Below are 20,723 nucleotides of genomic sequence, written 5' to 3'. Positions count from 1 at the left end.
ACCCTATCAAACGCTTTCTCAGCTTCAGGTAGGAGCAGGGCCTTAGGGTCTTCTGAGACTGCCACCGCATCCAACAGTTTTCCACCCTTCAACTGTGATCTGTGGTGTGGACCAACAGAAAAGGTGGCTTACAAGATAGAGCCTGGAGCTCACTCACTCGCCTAGCGGAGGTGATGGCAACCAGGAAGGCAGTCTTCAAGGTCAAGAGAAGGAGAGGACAGTTATGAAGGGGCTCGAAAGAAGCACACATGAGATATGTAAGCACTAGATTGAAGTCCCACTGCGGCATCACAAACGGATTAGGAGGGAAAAGGTGTGTAATGCCTTTGAGAAATCTATTGACAATAAGGGACTTTAAAAGAGAAGGATGATCAGGGAGTCTGAGAAAGGGTGAAATAGCAGAAAGTAACCTTTGATAGACCCCGGAGCAGAGCCCTGCTAGGCTAAAGAAAGAAGGAGTAGGAGGGTGGATACCTGACTATGGTTGCCTCCAACTTTTTGCCTGGTGTTTTGCTGGTTTTCCGACTTAGTTGACCTGGGACCCTGCTATTCAGGGCCCAAGCCCTACTGCTCTCTCTGTAAAATGGATTCTGTGTACCTTAGGTGCATTTACCAATTGGTACTGGGCCACCTTATCAGACCCTGTAACTCAGGGCATAGGTGTACCCAGGGCCTACCAGGGGCTGCAGCATGTATTATGCCACCCCTGGCTGGCCATCTAAATCTGACACAACTGGCTGCATGACAGCTGGGGCAAGGTGGTGTAATCACCCTTTGCTTAGATATAGTATACCTATATCTAACCCTAAAATGGACACATATATTCCTATCAGTCACTCCTATGGCAGGCCTTGACAATCCTGAAGGCAGAGTGCTTGGAATTATGTGAGATGGTGCTCTAGCATGAGCTGAGCCTGTTTGCAGCTTGCGGAACCAAGTCCTAATAGCTGTTCCATGATAACGCGTACCATATACTCTTAAGTGCATTATAATCCTCGCAGTTATATGCCAACTCTGGTATCGCTTTATCAAAACATGTTGAGTAAGGTGTCATACGAATTGGAATACTAACCCCTCGCCAATTCTGGCGACAGGGTTAGCATTCCACCCTTCTAGAGGGACACGACATGTATGTAACTGTGAACCCCGGTTAAAGTTAACTCAAGCCTCAGCATCACAAAATGGATGCTGCCACCACAGACACAAGTCTGACCTCCTGCTGCTGGGAGTCCTTCCAGCGAGGAGAGCTTGGACAAAGGGTTTCCTGTCAGGGGCGGTGCTAGCACCATCCCAGACAGGGTTTTGTGTATCCTGGGTAGGCAGGGCTTTAGAGGAAGGTGACTGCAAGTGGCACCCCGGTGCTCACTATGCATAGGCCGGCTTGAACCAGTTCCAGGGGCACACCAGCCCCTGAGCTGGGGAAAGTCCGGCATGGGAGAGGGGTGTAACCACCCCCCTTCCTGGTCCCACCCATGGGCAGGGCCTAGTCCCGTACCAGCCCCTTTCTTTAGTATAAAGGTGGGAGCGGGGACCCTTCCAAATTAGATCATCTTTGAATCCTGAAACTACTTTCTACGAAAGGAACTCAAGACTTCTTCTCAAGATTTCTCCCTTGTGACTAAGGAGTAGTCACCCTGCATCTGCGGGCACCAACTAAGTAACCTGCGGTTTGCTGCACGTCCTTCCTCCGGAACCAGACCGACCAGCACGACGAGACCCGGCTTCCCTGGCCCCTCTGACCTCTACCTACATCATCAGCCCAGCTGAAATCCTTGGGTGTGACGAGACCTCGAGGGACCGGCCATCTTCAGAACTGCACTACACTTATCCAGCACGACCGCCGAGGGATCCTCGAGTGAGTGCTTTGGGGTTCGAGAAGCCCTAACCCTGAGCAGCTCCAGCACCGAAGTCCAGCCCCCCAGCATCCACCAGATCTGCGTGGGGCCCTTCTGCTCTTTGCTGCTCACCGCGTTGTCCGGCTACTTGCCTGCTGGCTTGTAGCCCTCTTGACGACGAACAAAGACATTTCCATCGCTGGTCTGGTTGCTCCAGACTGGCCCTTGCTTCCCTCCAACAGAGAAGCGCCACGGACCCTCCTGGTCCACTCCAGATGCAATTTTGAGTCCACCGCGTGGGCTTGCATTTGCCAAGAGTTGTTGTCCCAATCCTGGGTCCAGCATCGCCGACAGCAGATACCTTCGTGGGACAGCTCGCACCTCCATCCTGGTCGCCGACAACGCCTCCTGGTGCGAGAGACTGCAGAGCCCAGCGTCACCCACTCACCTGGTCGAGGTGACTTTATCCGGTGCCATCCTGGTGCCCATCTAATCACTGGCTAGTGATTCAGAACTTGGTCCACTCTGCTTACAGGTACTCTCTTCAGCTGATCCAGTACTTGGATCGGCCCGGAACATCTTCACTGGTCGCCTGCCAGCAACTTCCACTTCAGGCTCCTGGTTCGTCAACGAGGGTTTCCGACGACACTTGAACCCTATGCAGCCGCAGCCCCTGGGCTAGGTAAACTGAGTACCACGGTGCTCCAGCGTAGAACAACTCTCTAAGTGTCTAGATCCACTTTCGTTTTTGACCTACCTAGTCGGGTTCGCCCGAGAACACTAACTTTGTTATTTCTAGCAACCACAGACTTTGTCCCGCATTACGCGTGAGAGTTTCCACTCTGCACACGACATCCCTAGGCCTCCTGCTTCTAATCTAAGGGTTCAGCATTGTAGGTCCAGCGTTTCTGAAGTCTATGAGAGTAGTACTTACCTGCTAGTAATTTCGCATTCCACTTTCAGAGTATATGGTTTTTCGTGCCCCTCGGGCATTTGTGTAAATTGTGCTACTTTCCGTATTTCTTTAAGAGCTTTGTATTGTGCTTAGCGCCCTGTCCTCATAAAGAGTCCAGGGCTGTTGTGTTATAATAAATATCCTTTTATTTTCATAACAACTTGTGTGGTGTCCTTTCACTTGGTGTTCAAGGGGTATGTGTGATGGTATAACAGCTGGCTTAACACGCCCGCTAAAGTTTAGGTTTAAAGTATTTTATTAAGTACAGTGGTACAGCAGCGAAAACATAAAGGAAAAATTGCAATAAAAGACATCAATGGCAAACAGTGCTTTCTCCAGGGCTTGCCGCCACTTATAGAGTTCAACAGTCCCAGCCGTGTAAAGACCGCCCTGGGTGGCCGTCTGAAGGTCTGCACCCGCGTGATAGGCTGTAAGCTAGAAACATCCCCTCTGTACCTTTCTTTTAATAGAACAAACCTCCCCAACAACCACCCGTACCCACCCCACTCCCTTTCCCCCCCCCCCCCCCCTCCCCCCGTCCGGCGCTGCACAAGGAAAACACAGACACTCGCTCCACCCTTCCGCGTCCGCTCCCACTTTACGTGTGAGGTCCCCCCCCCCCCCCCATCCTGGCCGTTCACTGTATCGCCGGTGTAAGTCTCAGGAGCCTCAGGTATCTCGGGCAGGTAAGCTCCTTGAATTCGGTGGCTAGTAGTGTATGGAAGGGTAGCCACAGCTCTTTAAATTGATCAACCTCCCCAGCCAGTGTGAGCGATATTTTTTCCATCCCCAGAACATGCCACAGCCTGTGTAGCCAACCCGTAAGTGAGGGGATAGTGGGTGTGCGCTAGTGTATTAGAATATTCTGTACCGCTGAACCCAACGCAATAGCAATGTGCCTCCCCCTCCGGGATTTCAGCGGGTACATTAAGGCATTGGGGAGTCCCAGCAGGGTATAGGCCGGGAAGCGGGGCAACTCTATACCAAAACAGCTATCTACCTCGTTGATCACCTCTGTCCAATATTCCTGTAACAGCGGGCAGTCCCATAAAATATGTGTCAGTGTGCCAACGTGCCCGCAATTGCGCCAGCATGCAGTGTCTAAGAGCCGGTTCATTTCATGCAGGCGCTCCGGAGTGTGGTACCAATACGTAGAGACCTTGGTGAAGGTTTCGGTGAGTCCTACGTGATATGCTGAGTGTCGTGCTCGGTACGAGATTTGCTCCCATTCTTTGTGGCTAAGTGTTCTCCCCAGTTCCCTGTTCCATCTCTCCCTGCCGGGGTTATAAAAATGTGAAGGCGGCGGTTGCAGCATTTTATACAGATCAGATATGAGTTTAGTGTCCGACGTACGCGTCGCCAGCCATCTTTCATAAGGTAGCAGATTCCTGTCAGCCGACTCTCGCACCTGTGGCTGCAGGGCCCAGTGCCGAACCTGCCAATATCTCATCCTATCTGCCTCGGTCATCTGGTAATTCTCTTTGAGGTTCTCAAAGGGGAGGATCCCGTCCTCACCGTACACATGAAAAAGCGCTCTGCATCCCTTCACCCGCCAGTGTGTAAAGGCTCCTGGTTCCGTCCCCGGTGTAAAGTCTGGGTTGTCCACAATAGGTGTGAACGGAGAAGGGAACGTGGTGAGATCAAAAGGTTTGTTAGTGGCGTCCCATACCTTCAGCGGCACCCTCGTGATATAAGATGCGTAAAGGTTCGGTGGACGGTGCGGTCTGCGCAGGAACGGTATTTCCTGCAGGGGCCGGCCCGCTACCGCCTGATCCTGGAAGGGCCAGTGCTTATCCGACTCCCACCTGCTCCATTCCACTAGGTCCCTGAGTTGCGACGCCTGGAAATACTTCTGAAGATCAGGGATCCCCAGTCCCCCGGCCTCCGGTGCTAAAGTCGTCAATGCCCTCTTCATTCTGGGTTTGCGGCCCTGCCAGACAAATCGGGACAGGTCAGTCTGCATTTGCCGTATCCAACCCTTAGGGGGCTGTAGCGGAAGTGCACGGAATAAATACAGGATCTGGGGTAAGACAGTCATCTTAAGTGCCGCTATTCTGCCTAGCCAGGATATCGTCCCCTTGTTCCATCTCCCCAGCTCCTCTTTTACTTTCTTGCTCAGCGCCTCGTAATTAACCGCTACCATCGCCTGTAACGTGGGAGCCAGCAGGATACCCAGATATGGCACGTGGTGCCGTGACCATTGGAGCGGGAAACGCCTCTGCAAGCCCTGTCTCGTCGCAGGCGTCAGGGAGACATCCAATGCTGTAGATTTCCCCACATTCATTCTAAATCCAGCCGCTCCCGCGAAAGCCTCGAGCTCTTCCATACATGCGGGTAAGGCCCGCCTCGGATCCTCTAGCGTGAAGATGACATCGTCTGCATAGAGGCTAACCGTGTGAATATAACCTCCCATCCGCACACCGATCGCGTCCGGGTTCTGTCGCACACTCTGGGCAAAGGGCTCCATGTAGAGAGCAAAAAGGAGAGGGGACAGTGGGCATCCCTGCCTCGTGCCGCGTTCAATATTGAAGCGCCTTGAACCACAGCCATTAACACGCACCGTTGCCGACGGGAACTTGTAACAGTTAAACACCATGCTTCTAAATTTCTCCCCTATGCCCATTCTTGCCATCACCCGCTCCAGATACGGCCAGTGCACCCGATCGAACGCTTTTTCGGCGTTGACCGAAAGGAGCATCCTCTCCCCCGGGATCCGCGAGGCTTTTGCCAGTATATGCACTAACCTTTTGGTATTATCTACCGTCTGCCTGCCGGGCACAAAGCCGGACTGGTCCGGTTCAATCAGCCCAGGGAGATACTGCGCCAGTCTCGCATCAAGGATCCCCGTATAGATTTTGAGATCGACATTTAGGAGGGAGATCGGTCTATACGAGCTACACTGAGCTCTATCCTTCCCCGGTTTAGGTATGACCGATACTGTCGCCTGTAGGAGACCTGGCGGTATAGCACCGGGGCAGGCGAAGGAATTAAACAGCTTGGTCAGAATGGGCGCCAAGATCGTACAGAACGTTCTGTAGAAAAGGGTGGTGTAGCCGTCTGGGCCTGGGGCCTTCCCGTGTTTCAGCCTAGAGATTGCCGCAACTACCTCCTCTATCCTAATCTCACGTTCTAGGTAGTCGGCTTGCGTCGGAGCCAAGGACGGGAGAGTCACCGAGTCCAGATACTCATCAGGCTCACCCATCATCGAGTCATCCTCCGCGTAGAGCCCAGAGTAGAATTGGCGGAAAACCTCAGCTATTTCGACGTCCCCTGTGACCGACTGCCCCCCTGCCACCGCAATCTCCTTTACTCGACGGATCTGGTGCGCAACTCTGAGCTTAGCCGCCAGTAGTCGGCCACAGCGATCCCCCCCTGTATAATATGCGTGTTTTAGACGCAATGCCGCATATTCGGCCGTCTAAGTCTAAAGACGATAGGAGTTTCCTCGCCGCTTTCAGCTGCTTCCAAATCCTGGGAGCCCCAGTGCGACGATGTACTTGCTCCAGTTCCCTGACCTTTTGCGTGAGTTCCTCTCGTTTAACCTTTCTCTCCCTGTTTTCGGCTGAGGAAATCGCTATGAATTCTCCCCGCAAAACTGCTTTAAGCGCTCCCCACTGAGTCGCCAATTTGGTATCGGGGTTGGAGTAATGCAGCTGAAATTCTTTCACAGACTCCGTTATGCGCTGCACTACCGCCTTTTTGTGTAGAAGAGTGTCTCGAAGACGCCAAACTCCACGATGGACTGGGGTCGACGGGAGAAGGAAGGTCCCGAGACCGGTGCGTGATCTGAAAGGGAGATGACCCCCACCTCGGAAGCAGTGGCCATGTCCCGAACCGGGCCAGAGACAAGCAGATAGTCCAACCGAGCATATGTCTTGTGTGCGTGTGAGTAATAAGAGTAGTCCCTATCTAAGGGATGAAACCCCTGCCAAAGGTTGTGTAAATCTAAATCAGCTAATTGTGTTCTCACCTTGTTTGACAATTCCCCAGTCTGTGGGTAACGCTGCGCTGATCTATCCAGTGAGGAATCGAACACCAAGTTCAGGTCCCCCCCTAGAATGACGTGTCTGTCTGGTGATGCTGTGACATCTACTAAGGCAGAGTGAAGGAATCGGTCCTGTTGCTCGTTTGGGCTGTAGACCGACCCAATGGTAAACTGCAGAGGGCCCAATTTAAACCTATAGGCAAGCAGCCTCCCCTTCTGCTCTATGAGCTTGTGTATCACCTCTCCCCTAAAGGATTTAGATACTAGGATAGCTACTCCAGCCGTTTTAGTGGTATTGGAGGAAAAGAACTGTGTGGGGAAGGATTGGGACCGTAACCTATGGCAGTCACCGGCTAGCAGGTGCGTTTCTTGAAGCAGACAGATGTCTGCCTAAGAACCCTCCAACAAGGAGAGAATCGCTCTTCGTTTCGTGGGATTGTTCAACCCTTTTACATTCAGGGTCACTACCTTCAGCCCCGCCATACCAAATCAGAGTCACCTCCCCTCAGCGGCTGCCCTATAGCAGAAGGTACCAAACCAGTGATTGGACAGGCTCGCGAGCTCTGGCAAAGCGGAGTGAACTTAGCAGAAGCACCGGACAGAGCTGCCCCAAACTCCCCCCTCCCGGATCCCATGTCTCCCAACCCCCAACTCCCCAACCCTCCCCCACCCCGAACCCCAACTCGAACCCCAAACTCCCCCCTCTTACCCATCTTCCACAGCCCCCCTGGCCCTCAGTCCTGAAAGTCCCAGTCCTGCCCCTACCGGACAAGTCTGTGGTAAATTACCTCCGTGGGCGACCTGCCACAAGTATCCCTCCTCTGCCCTCCCGCCCCCGCCATCCCCCAAACCTGCTCCAACAGAAATGCAATGTCATTCTCCCCCCGGAGCCATGTTATGCGGTCAGTGCCACTTCATCCTCGACCGCCGAAGACCTGGAAACAGTTCGAATTGCATTCACCATCTCAGCTCTAATTGTGGGCGAGCCCGGTCTGCGTGATGCGGCTGACGACCTTCGTCTCGAAACCCTCCGCCAACCGCTGTTTGTGGGATCTCCCCTCCTCGGCGTGGAAGAATCCTCCTCTTCAGCAGTGATCCCCAGTACTTCGCATACATCCTGGAGAGACCGTAGCTGGTGCGATTCACCATTCCATCTGAAAATGAGGCGAAAAGGGTGCCCCCACGAGTAGGGTGTGTCATGTTGCCTCAGGAAGTCTGTCGCAATCTTAAACGCCCTGCGTTTCTGGAGTGTGACCATGGACAGGTCCTGATACAGCGCCACTTGGTGACCTCGGAACGTTATCGTCTGCTTCCTTCTCGCCTCGGTCATGATCCGCTCCTTCAGCGGAAAATCGGGAAGGAAAGCCAGAATGTCCGGGGTAGGCCCCGTTGCTCGCCGTTGCGGACCCACCCTATGAGCCCTATCTATCCTGATGGGGAAGTCCGCAGATTCGCCAAGGATGTCACGGATTAGCTCCTGCAGGTAGTCAGCCAATCCAGTGTTCTCTTCTGTGGACGGCACTCCCCGGACCCTTATATTGTTCCGCCGAGATCTGTTCTCCAGGTCCTCATTATGCAGCTGAAGATCAATGTGCTGGTCTCTGAGGCGGAGCACCTCCTGCTGCAGGTGCGTGATCTCCTCATCCTGTCTCTGCGTGGAGCTTTCAACCGTGGCCACCCTCTCGCCGAGTCCATCTACTTCTCTGCGTATTTCACGCACTTCACCAGCCACTTCCTGCTTTAGCGCTTGAAAGTCCTCCCTCAATGTCCCGAAAAGTGATTCCAAAAAGGATCTGGTGACCGGGGCCTCTCCATTGTCCACCATTTGGGAGCTACTTGCTCCTCCCGGCGGTGTCGAGTTCTTGTCTCCTTTACCATGCGACTTATTAAGCATCTCCGGGAGTGTGCGTCCATTCCCCTTGCCACCCCTCTGTCCGGCCATTTTCCTGTGGCCCAGCAGCGTGTGCGCTATGCACTGCAACACCCAGTCGATGCCACACTCAACTAGGTCGGGAGCACCAGCGCGCGTCCTCGGGGCCCCGCGTCCGTGGTCCGGCCCCAGGTGCTTGCAGCAACACAGGTCCGAGCCCTCAATTAGCCCGACTGTTCAGCGAGTCCAGTGCACTTCCGTACCAGCAGCAGCCGCCGCCTCTCCGCGCTCTGCGGGCGCCCTCCTTCCACTTGTCAATCAGCACCCCACAACAGCCAGTGCCGTGATGTCGCAGCGGCCCAGGCCGGTGCGCCGCTTCCCCAAAGTCTGCTGCGTCAGCCGGTGGGACCCGCTATGCCTCCAATGTCCGTGGACACGCGGGGGGCTTCCTTCGCTCAGTCTTCGCCCCCAGGGGTCCTTTCCCCTCCCCAGCAAGGCCCCTCGGGCCAGATGCCGCTGCGGGTCTCCAATCGTCCCTGGCGTGGGGCACACGATGCACTAGCTCCGTGCGGGGTCTCAGGGTCTTTAAGTATTGCCTCCGGGTACTTTGCGTCGCCCCAGGCCCCACCAGCGATCTCCTCACCTCTTCTGTTGCTCGCCGGGGGGGGGAGGGCCGACCAGGGCCCAGCGCCCAGCTCCGTCTCCGTCCGGCCTCAGCTCTCCGGATCTGCACCGCTCCTGTTCTTGCGTGCTCTACGCAGAGCACCGGGGATCGCCTCCGCCGCGACCCGCCACTCCACCTGTGCTTCTACTTCAGTGCTCCGGGCCTTCACTCCCGCCCGGCTAGGCCGCAGCCGCGGCCTCGATTTGTCTCCGGGGCGGGTCCGGGGCCCACTGCCCCTCCGAGGGTCCGGTCAGCGTCTTCCGATCCCAGCCTCGTAGTCCGCAGGGCCGCCGATGCGCTCCCTCGCACCGCAGGACCACTTCCGGAGTCCCCCGGTCCAGCGTCTCCTCCGGCCGGGCTCCAGTCGCGGCCTGCTCCGCTACCACAGTTCGGGGCTCCAGCGACCGGGCCCGCCACACTCGATGCGTCAGCCGGCGGAGGGACCGGACCACAATGCAGCCGTGTCCGGACGCTCTCCCAACCGCGCCGGTACTCCCAGGCTGGCGGGGGGGGGGGAGAAAGGCTATTTTCCGAGGCTCAGGGCCTAGTCGGGTGCGGGAGCTCGGGAAGAACACGTCCGCCTACCCCGCCATCTTGGCCACGCCCCGCCTGCCAGAGTTTAGCCTAAAGACTGCTCTTGTCCATGCTACTAGGATAGCTGGTCCAACAGGTTGACTTACAAACAATCATCAATAAGGGTCATTTGGACTGATACATAGTGATCACTAGAATAGTGAGCACTGCATATCAGGCCAATTTCTCACAGAAGGAACAAAAGGACCTATGAAAGAGGGGCAGAAAGGGGATCCACAGCCTTTGCTGTGTACCATGCTACAAATTTGTTTCATCTGCAGGCCTATACCACCTTAGTGGAGGGACGCCTGGCTGCCAGAATGACATCACAAACTTCAGGAGGCAAGTCGAAAGGAATCAACTGCAGCCGCTCAATCTCCACGCAAAGAGGTGAAGGCTGGACAGGTTCGGGTCCAGGACCGTCCCCTGCTGCTGCGGCAGAAGATCCTCCTGATGAGGAAGTCTGATCAGAGGATTGATGATCATACTGAGTAGCTCAGGATACCAAACTCTTCAAGCATATTCCGGGGCCACAAGAATAACTTGGGCCTGGTCGTGCCCGATCTTCTTCAGCACTCTGGGTAAAAGTGGTATAGGCGGAAAGACGTACAACTGACCGAACTCCACTTGCGATGAAAAGCGTTGCCGAGCGAGTGCCGCCTTAGAAATTCCAATGCGGGGAACTGCTGACATTGCGCGTTTTCTTCGGTGGCGAATAAATCTAACCAAGGCTCTCCCCACTGCCAAAAGAGACCTTGCGCCACGTCCGAGTGAAGTCTCCATTTGTGATCAATCCTGCAGCTGTGACTGAGTTCGTCCGTTCTGGCGTTCAGAGAACCGGCCAGGTGTTGAACCACCAGGAAAATGACCTGATGTTCCAGCCAGGTCCAGAGGCGCAGGGCCTCCTGACATAGGGTACAGGACCCAACCCTGCCCTATTTGTTGCATAACCACATGGCGGTGGTGTTGTCAGTGAACACCTCCACTGCTCCCCCCTTGACAGAGGGAAGGAATGCCTTCAGTGCAAGTCGGATCGCCCAAAGCTCCGGAAGGTTGATGTGGAGCTTAAACTCCGCCAGAGACCAGAGGCCTCTGATCTCCGACTCTACCATATGGCCGCCCATCATAGGAGGGACGCATCCGTCACTACTGTGAACTCCAGTTGGGGTTGGGAGAGGGGTTTGCTGTCGACCCAATGCCGGTCCATGAGCCACCACTGCAGCTGTTGTGCAGTGCCCGCCGAGATCTGGACATGATCGGACAGGTTCCCGTGATGCTGCGCCCATGGGAACTCAAGGTCCCACTTCAGAGCCCTCTGGCAGGATTGATCAGCAGGATGCAGGAGGCCATGAGACCCAACAGCCTCAGGGTCACTCTGACCGAAACATGGGATAAGGACTGAAAGATTAGAATCAGAGCCCGAACATCCCAGACTCACTGTTCGGGAGGATGGACCCGAAACTGAGCCGTGTCCAGAACCGCTCCAATGAAGAGGAGCTTCTGAGAGGGAATCAGGTGTGACTTCGGCACATTGATGGAGAACCCCAGCAAATGCAGGAGGTCGGCCGTAGTCTGGAGGTGGGAGACGACTGTCTGGGGCGAACCCGCCTTCAAGAACCAGTCGTCGAGATAGGGGAAGACTGAAACCCCCAATCAGCGCAGATGAGCTGCGACAAACGCCATCACTTTAGTGAACACCCCAGGGGCGCTGATAAGGCCAAAGGGGAGCACGGTAATGAAAATGCTCGTGGTCAACCGTGAACCACAGGTACCGCTGGTGTGCCCGAAGGACTATTTCTAAATCCCACCTGTCCGATGTGATGGTGTGCCAGTGTGGGAGGTGATGCGAAGCCTGCCGCCCACTAGCGTCTGATGGGCCTGAAAGTTCGGACTAGGAAGGTTTGGAGGCAGTGGTGGCCGGGGTGGAGTGGACTGACCCGCCCGCTGGCCCCTTGGTCCGCCACGGCAGAACCCGCGTCCGCGCTGTGGTGGTAGCTGCGCAGGCTTGTGGTTCTGTTGCGAACGCTGCGGGTGCCCTTTACAGTGCCACGAAAGGAGCAAAATGCAGCCTGCGGAGGAGGGCGGGCTGCGGAGAGCCCCAAGGTCATTGCCGTAACCCGTGAGTCCTTAAACCGCTCCAACGCGTGGTCTGCTTTTGTTGCAAGGATTCTGCTCCTACACAGAATTGAGTGGTACAAAAGGGGGTGGTGATGGACGGAGCATCTGAACTAATAAAAAACACACACCCAGTAAACCGATCTGGGTTTAATCCATCACCGTTCTTTAGCCCACTCTGCCATCCCAGTTCAGACATGGCCATATGCAAATCAGTCTGACCCTGTGCCTCATGGGAACAGTCCAGCCTGAACTGCCAAGCTATGCCTTCCCTGGACCGGAAACAAGCTTCCGAGGACCGGTTTCTGGCATTTCAGCAGTCTTCAGCCCGGCTTGTTTGAATACAGTGGCAAAGTGAGCAAGGGACTCACGTCTGAGCATACCCTGCCAAATGATGGCGAACAAAGTGGTACAAAAGGGGGTGGTGATGGACGGAGCATCTGAACCAATCAAACACTCACACCCAGTCAACAGATCTGGGTTTAATCCATCACCGTTCTTTAGCCCACTCTGCCACCCCCGTTCAGACATGGCCATATGCAAATCAGTCTGACCCTGTGCCTCATGGAAACAGTCCAGCCCAAACTGCCAAGCCATGCCTTCCCTGGACCGGAAACAAGCATCCAAGGACCGGTTTCTGGCATTTCAGCCGTCTTCAGCCCAGCTTGCTTGAATTCAGTGGCAAAGTGAGCAAGGGACTCACGTCTGAGCATACCCTGCCAGACGTGAGTCCCTTCCTCACTTTGCCACTGGATTCAAGCAAGCCTGGCTGAAGACGGCTGTAATGCCAGAAACCGATCCTAGGAAGCTTGTTTCCGGTCCAGGGAAGGATAGCTTGGCAGTTCGGGCTGGACTGTTCCCACGAAGCACAGGGTCAGACTGATTTGCATATTCTCTTATCCCTCTGTGTTTCTCTTATCCCTCTGTGTTGTGTTTATTGTTGTCCTTAGCGCGGAGATGCCCCATTTGGGGTGAGTCAGGCGCTTTATAAATGTAATAAATAAATAAATTAAAAACATAAAATAAATGGCCATGTCTGAACTGGGGTGGCAGAGTGGGCTAAAGAACGGTGATGGATTAAACCCAGATCTCTTGACTGGGTGTGAGTGTTTGATTGGTTCATATGCTCCGTCCATCATCACCCTCTTTTGTACCGACTACACAGAACTGTGCACAGAGACCCAGGACCTCGGTGAATCGTGGTGTACCAAAAAACTCACCTCAGTGTAGAAAATTAGAAATATTGATGTACATAAGCAACGTTCATTTCCCTTTTCCCACTCCTCTCCCTGCACGCACCATGAATACCGTAAAGTATTGACTGCATCACTCTGCCAGCCAAGGCCTGTACCCATGTGTACATAACAACCATTTTAGGCACCCTGGCCTTTTGCCCGCCTAAGATTAGAATCACCGGCTTCCCTTCTGCGCGTATTTGAACCCCCCGCCCCCTCTCTCACCTGCATAAACCATGAAACCCTCTCCCTCTGCGCGACCCTGCCCTGAAAGGCAGCCCTTCTGCTTGACCCACGCAAACCCCCCATTTCCTCTTGAAGAGGCATCCTTCGCCTCAGCTGACATAGCCCTCCCCAGCTTTACCTGACTGCCCCCGCTCTCTCATGCATGAGTCATAAGATCTCTCTCTCTCTGTGCGACTCTGTCCCTGTGCACACCCTGGCTCCCCCTTCCCCTTCTCCCTCACACGGGCAAGTCATAAACCTTCTACTGCAAGACCCTGTCCTTGGGAGTCACGGCCGCGCCTGACCAACACCTCCTTTCCTTCCATGAATGCCCCTCTGTTGACAAGCCTTCCCTCCGCGCTCGATTGTCCACGCGGCATGAATATCACTCCTTTGATGACCCCTCCCCCCCGAGTCCGACTGACCACACATGTCCGAGGCCATCGCCTAAGCTAGGAGATACCATTTACTGCCCCTTATTGTATGAAGTCACTCCTCTTCAAAGGACCCACTATTGATCCTGGCCACCCCACCCCCTGGGCTATGATCAGGCACACCCATCCTAAACAGTTGACGGAACACTCAGCTGCGTGATTGCCCTCCCCTCTTATCAGCAGGTCAAGGGTCCCTATTGTGAACACATGTGGGGTAGGATTGACACGAGGATTATGGGGATGTCTTTTCCTTGTTTCACAATATCATGATTGTAATGCCAAGTGTTTTGTAAAGTATAAAAGACGGAGTCTCAGCTCACTTGTTAGAGCACCTCCCGAAAGACACTGTGTTTCGTGTCCGAAATGACTGGCTCTCCTCATGAGTAATAAACTCTGTTCTTTGATTCCTGCCCCCAGCGCCCGTCTCTTTATTTGGTAATTATTCAGAATGGGAACCAAGAGGCGTCTTGCGCCAGCAGCCCGGGCATCGATACTAGTATGGGCTCACCTTTTACATCAGTACCTAGAAAACCCCAACCAGCTAGCATCAGTGTCACATTAACTCTTCGTCCTATAGCAAAGGAACAAATGATTAGACAACCCAGATCATACAACTTAAGTTATACTCAGGAATGGTGGGAAGTAAAAACATTCTTTCGTTATACTCTCATACCAGTCCACAACAGGAGTAAAAGAGACACGGGAAAGGTTAAAATATTAATTTTATCAACGTGCTCTCAGATGCAGTATTTTTGCAAACATAAGCAGACATATAATTAGAAATATAATGATCATAAAACACAAAAAGAGAAATCATATTACAATGATGGTGAAAACAGGTCTAATAGCGCCTAGTTAGAACACCCTTCCTATCTAGGAACTATGTTTTTATAAAATATCGAAGGTCTCTTAGGCTTGTGCAGGGGACCCCATACCTCTAAGATCAGCAAGAGTGAATTACATCAGGATCTGCAAAAGCTTTCTGTCTCTCTGGAAAACGGGAATATTCCAAGTGTGTGAAATCACGCTTACAGTGCAATATTAAAGGTGCCAGAATCACATTGGCTGCAGCTGCATGTATGTTATGTCTAAAGACGTGAGGCGATCAGTCTGAACAACAGCTACCTTGTTATGATAACCTTGGAGGCTTTAGCACTCACTGTGCAGACTAGGGTCGCAATGTAAGTCTAGGGATGCTGAAAACAAGCCTTTCTCATGTGAAGATATTCACGCAGCCTAACTTACAAAAACAGCTATATGCAGTGTCATGTGCAAAAGCATCAAAAAGGTAAAATGGCTTTTAAACATCTAATAAGCCATGCTAACATAGCTATGTGCACAAACCAAGCCCAGCCCTCACTGCACCCTCCCTTGATCGGAGAACGCACAATAAGGGGGGCAAATTGTAGAATGCAGAGTTCAAGTTCGAATGAGACAGAACCAAGTTCAAAATTTGCGAATCTGGATAATTGGGAGTAAAATCCGAGTTAGTAACTATAAAACCTCTGAAACCCAACAGGGTGGCAAAACACAGGCAAAGTGTAAAAAAAATGAATGGAAAATAATCCATGAGTCCAGTACGTCTCTATGAAGTAGGGAAAACATTGTCACTTCAATCCAACAGCGTATAGGCACAGTATGTTGCAACTGCCTCCAATAGAAAGTTGTTGTATTCGTTAGAGAACATTTCAGCCATCCAATTCAGTAATGGAAAAGAACACACATGATCCTGACAGCCGGAACCTCTAGCACCATCAGAGGACTACTCGGATGTTCTTCAAGATAAATGCGTGTCAGAAAGTCATGGGCTGCAGTCCATATATTCCAATTGCCTAGGACTCCATGAGCCGATGCGCAGGCCATAATCCCGACACCAGAACAGTCTAGTTCATGAGCAACTAAGGGACTCATTAGTAGATCATAATCCGGGTTAGGAGACACCGTGTTGCAGAGACACAAATCCAGAGCCCATTCAAAACTACATTCCAGGCAGTGGAAAACTGGTTGCATGCATGTAAAGTACGAAAACCGGAAAGATAAACCATACGCCACACTCAAAGTAGCCAGAGGTAGCAATCCATAGTATTCAAGCATCCGGTTACGAAGTTGGAGCAGCTGGGGCAGATTGTCGTGGGGCACAGAATGTGCAACCGTTTTTCAGCACGGAAATTAACAGCAGTACATCGGCAGCCAAGGCGACAATTAACGGGAAACCGCCAAAAAGGAAGGAAAAAATCTAATGAAAAAATGCTGGTATCACACCAAATATAGTTTGGAATTAAGTCACAAGTCCAGAGCTTACTACTTTAAAAAAGTGTGCCCAATCTATCGTCAAAGAGGCATTAAAGGTAGTGCGAATCAATGCTCCAAAATGCAGGGGGAGATCAGTATTTAATAAGGCTTGTAAGTCGGTACGAGTATTAGCCACGTGAAGGACAAATGTTTCACGCGCAGATGTACAGGCAACTTCCGTTTAAGACAAAAGAGCCCTTAGTCGACTCATCTTGTTGAACTCTGCTTTCAAGGTCGGAACAGAAGGTCAGATGGATACATCGAGCTTCCCATGTGGAGGAGGAAACAGCACATTCTTACAACAGACAACACGTTGGGAGACAGACACTATGTACGGAATCCCTGCCAGCATACCACAGCAATCTTCATTATTTAAAAAGAAATAACTACCGTTTGCTAACAACGTGAATGTAGGTGTAATAGCCGGGGCGGGGGTACCTTTCAAAATACAGGCCAAATTAAGGGCTTCTAGATTACACGAACCGTGCAATTGTACATTCCTACAGCCCAATGAGTGATCGGGTGTGGAAGTGCAATCTTCACCTTTCAAATCAACTTCTTAACCCTCCTGCATGCACGTATAGGTGAACGGTAGAGACCAAACTTCATGGAGATAAGCGCTACCTAATGGTTCATATCCAACTGTGGCGTAATGTTTCATACAGGCTTCAAATTTAAAAAGTGGAAAAGGTACCGTTATTAACCCATAAATAAGCTAAACTGCAGAATTTGTTTCGGCTACAGAAAATGGTAAAGGTTCTAGCTTTTCAATATGCAATAGTGAAAATGTAGCATCTTTCATCGACATAAATTGTTGTTTAACAGTCAAATTAAAGGGCAAAAATAGTGAAGAAGTGTTCATGTAGTCCCAAGGCACTTTCCCGGCCTTCAATGTTTGTAAAGTCCATGCAAACTGCATGATAGAACGCAATTGATTCTGATCATGGTACAAAACTGAGACATCATCTTGCACAATATCAACAACAGAAGAAATAATATAATCTAATGTGTAAATTCGGGAACAAAGTGTGTTAATGCTATTGTCTACAACTGCAAGCACTTTTTCTAAATTAGCTTGAGCAATAGCCCTTAATCTAGAAGCAGTTTAAATTTGGGACAATTTCCAAACTTTGTTGTAAATAGCAAATATCCATCATGGTTTGGACCTGCCTGCTGCAGGACCTTTCACAAAATCATTCAAATAAACATCGTCAGACAATTTAGACAAATGAAGCTTAATGGACGCTAAAGTGGAGTGTTTGAGCCAGTTCTGACATAGATCGCCGACAGAATAGTAGTAACAGAATGGTCATTCTAGAAACGGGGATCTACCCTAACCCTGGTATAGCCAGGGGTGAAACCCAGAAAACTATGCTGGCATGATTCTGCACTATTTTGCCATAATAGCCAGCCTTGGTGATCCAAACTGGAAATGTTAAAGGACGAGTTATGTAACAGAGTCTGTAAAGCACTAAGGGACCTACTGGTGTAATTATCAATTGGGGGTAGTCTCCCAAACCAGGAAAAGAAGGAGCATTACATTTTTTAGACGTAGCCAATCCAAAGCAGGTGGTTTGTGAAATAGTCGAATTCAGAAACAACATATAGTTTGGAATGAGACATGCACTTGCCAATTTTTAGAACCCCAAACAGAGTTAAGTTCAATAGTATCTTTCCACAGCTCATAGCCCTTGGTCGATAAAGGACTTTGAATACAATCATTTTGTGTGGGTGAGTATAACTTTGGAAGAGGACTTCTCAGTCATCTTAAAATAAAATGCACCAGGATTTGATTGATTAAAATCAGTAAAGTAAGAAAACTTTTTCAAAAGAGTCTTGATGCTGCCTTCAACAGGATCGGGACAATGTTCCCATTGTGTGTAATTAACCACATTTCTAAATATGTTTGCTTTGTGCAGAAAAGTATTGCCATATTGTTGGTAACAAACCAAGTCAGCGTAATTGTCAGAATCTAAATACAAATCTTCAGCATCAAAGGCAACATAATATTTCAAATCAGAAAATAAAGCCTCAACGGCTTGGACCTCCCAAACATCAGAGCGAATATTTTGTTTAACCACATCCCCTATTGAAACACAAAGTACATTAGGGACATTAATGCACAAGTTACTTACCTTCGAACGCTATATCTGTAAGAAACAGTAGTTAGTATTAGATTCCTTACCTTAGAATATTCCCAGGCGTCAGACTGGATCCGGAAACTTTTGTGTAGCAGTACCCTCGCGCGTCGGTAGGCGTCGTCTGCGGTTCCGCGTCCGTCGTCGGCGCCAGGATGACGTCGCCGGAGTACTTAGACGCTGCACTCGCGCACTGACATCAGTTCTTATACACAACTTTTCCGCGTCAGAAATGCAGAGCCATGATAAAACCAACACTGGTGCCAAGAAACTAGGGCCCTGAAAGGGGTGAACCTTAACCCTAGATACGGTTCGCAGAACGGAGAGGATGGGTGGGGCGGTAAGGAATCTAATGTTAATGTTAATGTAAGCCACACTTTTAGAGCGCACGGCTACCCCAAAGGGTGTCCCGGCGCTTTAGCCGGGACACCGCCGGGACTAACTACTGTTTCTTACAGATATATCGTTACAGAAGGTAAGTAACTTGTGCATCTGAAATAAACAGGTTAGTATTAGATTTCTTAACTTAGAATAAATACACCAGCAATATGAACCCCGCTGGTGGGTCTGCGAACCAATGATCACACCAGAAAGTCCTGGAGAACGGAACGGCCGAAAAAGCCATCTCTCCGGACTTGGCTGTCCAGGCAGTAGTGTCTTGCGAATGTGTGCAGCGAGGCCCACATAGCTATCTGACAGATGTCCTGCAAGGGGAATCCCCGACCCAGGGCAGTAGTAGCCATTGTGGCCCGAGTGGAGTGGGCACGTAGCCCCACAGGAGGCTGCTTTCTAGCTAGAGAGTAACAAGCCTTGATGCACAAGACGACCCATCTAGAAATGGTTTGCTTGTGCACCGCCCGACCCTTCTTAGCGCCTATGTAACCAACAAAGAGTTGGTCATCCACCCGGAACTGGCGTGTGTGATCCAGATAGAATGAGAGCGCACGTTTTGGGTCCAGACGGTGGAGCCTTTCTTCCTCTTTCGAGGGATGCGGAGGCGGAAAGAAGGTGGGCAAGGTGATGGACTGCCCGATGTGGAAGGCTGTGACTACCTTGGGCAGGACAGAGGGTCGCGTCCGTAACACATTTTTGTCCAGATAGACAGAAAGGAAAGGAGGTTTAGAAGAAAGAGCCTGGAGCTCACTCACTCTTCTGGCAGAGGTGATGGCAACCAGGAATGCAGTCTTAAGAGTAAGGAGACGAAGAGGACAGTTATAAAGTGGCTCGAACAAGAGCGCACATCAGATAAATCAGAACAAGGTTCAAGTCCCACTGAGGCATCACAAAAGGAACAGGAGGGAACATATGAGTGATGCCCTTCAAAAACCTAATTACAACTGGGGATTTTAACAAATAGGGCTGATCAGGGAGCCTTAAGAAATCGGAAATGGCAGAGAGGTAGCCCTTCAGAGTGCCCAGAGCAGAGCCCTGCTGGGCAAGAGAAAGAAGAAAGAGGAGAACCTCTGAAAGAGGGGCAGAAAGGGGATCCACAGCCTTTGCTGTGCACCATGCCACAAATTTGTTCCACCTGCAGGCGTATACCGATTTTGTGGGGGGACGCCTGGCTGCCAGAATCACATTGCAGACTTCAGGAGGCAAGTCAAATGACCTCAACTGCCACTGCTGAATCTCCATGCATGTAAGTGGAGACTGGACAGGTTCGGGTGGAGGACCGTCCCCTACTGCTGCGACAGAAGGTCCTCCTGAAGAGGTAGACGAATCGGGTGGTCGACAGACATGCTGAGTAGCTCGGGATACCAGTATCTTCGTGCCTAGTCCAGAGCCACAAGGATGGCTTGGGCCCGGTTGCGCCTGATCTTCTTCAACACTCTGGGCAGAAGTGGTATAGGCGGAAAGGCGTACAACAGACCGCAGCTCCACTTGCAACGAAAAGCGTCTCAGAGCGAGTGCCGCCTTGAAAATTCCAGCACTCAGAACTGATGACATTGCGCGTTCTCTTCTGCGGCGAATAGATCTAACCAAGGCTCTCCCCACTGCTGAAAGAGGCCTTGCGCCACGTCCGAATTCAGACGCCATTTGTGATCCATCATGCACCGACGGCTAAGTTCGTCCGCCCTGGCATTCAGGGATCCTGCCAGGTGTTGAACCACCAGGGTCACGCCCTGATGTTCCAGCCACTGCCAGAGGAGCAGAGCCTCCTGGCATAGGGTTCACAACCCCACCCCGCCCTGTTTGTTGCAGTACCACATGGCGGTGGTGTTGTCCGTGAACACCTGCAATACACTCTCCCGGACAGAGGGGAGGAATGCCTTAAGTGCAAGCCAGATCGCCCGCAGCTCCAGAAGGTTGATGTGGAGCTGGGACTTCGCCGGGAACAAGAGGCCTCTAATCTCCGCCTCTCCCATGTGGCCCCCCAGCCCTGGAGGGACGCGTCCGTCACA

At 51.7% G+C, this 20,723-nt stretch overlaps 1 protein-coding gene across 1 annotated transcript in view; it reads right to left on the bottom strand.

Moving 5' to 3' along the window:
* Positions 1 to 20,723, bottom strand: part of TSPOAP1 (TSPO associated protein 1) — a 2,768,302-nt gene that overhangs the window by 1,641,208 nt on the left and 1,106,371 nt on the right. The gene's annotated exons all lie outside the window — the stretch shown is intronic.

The sequence above is a fragment of the Lissotriton vulgaris genome, chromosome 2_1 (assembly GCF_964263255.1).
Source record: "Lissotriton vulgaris chromosome 2_1, aLisVul1.2, whole genome shotgun sequence".
In the NCBI taxonomy this organism is placed as follows: Eukaryota; Metazoa; Chordata; class Amphibia; order Caudata; family Salamandridae; genus Lissotriton; species Lissotriton vulgaris.
The sequence above is the reverse complement of the archived record's forward strand: the minus strand, read 5'-3'. Positions and strand labels throughout refer to the sequence as shown.